Raw genomic sequence first — 1,846 nt, 5'->3', positions numbered from 1 at the left:
TACCACAAATGATGTTCTTGGCAGTAGAATCCAGTTGAACGAACTTCTTGACATCAGCAGGGGTGACACCTTCACCAGTCCTGGGAACGCCGTTCTTGATGACATACCATAGATCGACATCAATGGCTTCAAGATGCATGCTTTCCCATCTTCTTAACCTGAAATGAAGGGGTACCCCTGGGAAGAGATCCAGTGGAGACAGCTGGGCCTGTAGCTCAGAGGATTAGAGCACGTGGCTACGAACCACGGTGTCGGGGGTTCGAATCCCTCCTCGCCCACAGCCTTCCAAAGGGGGAAGGGCCTTTACTTTCCCCCTGAGGGTAGGAAAATCATCTTATTCTTCCAGTAGGGGTAATCAGTGCCATTGAAGACAGGGCACGCAGCGGAGACTTTGATTATCCCTGCAGTCGACATAGCTAAAACTCTAGGTGGCTAAACCGAATCACACAGAACAAGGGAGTACCTTGCTCTGATACCAATTGAAAGTGCTTGTTATCAACTAGAGGGGGGTGAATAGGCGATTTTTATGAAAGTCTTCAAAACATGGAAGTTTCGAAGACAAACAATAGAAATGAACCTATTAACATGCAGCAGAAAGTAGACTACACTAGGCAAGCCATAGTCAAGTATTCAATGAACTGAAAGCACCAAGACTATTAGCAGCTAGGCAGTATGGATCAGGATGGAAGATAGTATGAAGCCAATCAGAACAAGTAGTTACACAGTGAAGTAAAACAGATAGTGCAAGCAGGCAATGACTTCATGAAGACAAACTGTAAGTAAAGAGAGAGAAAAGATAGAACCAGTCTCTTGGTGAGGACAAGCATTTGTTGGACCAATTCCAGTTGCTGTGACAACTGTACGTCTGGTTAGGGAGGCTGAGATTCAACTCAGAAGACCTCGTCTTCACCTTATTCCCCTTGAGCTAAGGACACCCAGTCCTCGCCCAATCACTCTGGTAAGTCTTCAAGGTAGACTTCCGAACCTTCACAGACTTCGTTCACCAGCAATCCACAATGACTCTTGGATGCTCAGAACGCGACGCCTAACCGGCTGGAGGATTCACAGTCCTCAAGTGTAACAAGTCTTCATGTCACGCGGACAGAAAGACTTCAGTGATGCCTAACACTCTTTTGCTCTGGGTGTTTTGGGCTTTGTCCTCGCAAGGATTTTTCTCTCTCAAAAGCTTCGGAGGTGGGTTGCTCTCAAATGACAAAAGCCGTGCACTAACTCTGAGCAGCCACCAATTTATGGTGTAGGGGGTGGGTTATTTATAGACACTAGGCAACCCGACCTGATTTGTCCGAAATGACCCTGGGTCACTAAGGAACTGACACGTGTTCCAACGGTCAGATTTCAAACACACGCGGCAGCTTGACTTGGGCTACAAGTAAAGTTGACTCATCCAGCTCTGGATAAGATTTGCTCTCATTGTCTTCGCTCGAAGACATAGGATTTGGTTGAGCATCACTTCAGTCACTCTGACTTTGTTCACTTGGACCCCACTTAATAGTACGGTGGTTCCTATGACTCAACAAAGAAGAAAAGGAAACTACGAAACAACTATGTCTTCGAACTCCGTAGTCTTCACGTGAATGTCTTCTCGAGTCATAAGCTTTGATGTGATTGTCTTCAGATACCACCATTGTCTTCAATGTCTTCATACATTTTTAGGGGTCATCTCCGGTAGGTAAACCGAATCAATGAGGGACCACTACCTGTGTTATCCTGCAATTCTCACAAACACATTAGTCCCTCAACCAGGTTTGTCGTCAATACTCCAAAACCAACTAGGGGTGGCACTAGATGCACTTTACAGGTGCCCATCGAAACTATTGAAGGAGCC

At 46.0% G+C, this 1,846-nt stretch overlaps 1 non-coding gene across 1 annotated transcript; it reads left to right on the top strand.

Annotated features, from left to right (window-relative positions):
- Positions 1-204: 204 nt before the first annotated feature.
- Positions 205-278, top strand: TRNAR-ACG (transfer RNA arginine (anticodon ACG)). The gene has a single exon. It is a non-coding gene; the product is annotated as a tRNA-Arg (tRNA).
- Positions 279-1,846: the final 1,568 nt, after the last annotated feature.

Source organism: Triticum aestivum, chromosome 3D (genome assembly GCF_018294505.1).
Source record: "Triticum aestivum cultivar Chinese Spring chromosome 3D, IWGSC CS RefSeq v2.1, whole genome shotgun sequence".
Taxonomy (NCBI): Eukaryota; Viridiplantae; Streptophyta; class Magnoliopsida; order Poales; family Poaceae; genus Triticum; species Triticum aestivum.
The sequence above is the reverse complement of the archived record's forward strand: the minus strand, read 5'-3'. Positions and strand labels throughout refer to the sequence as shown.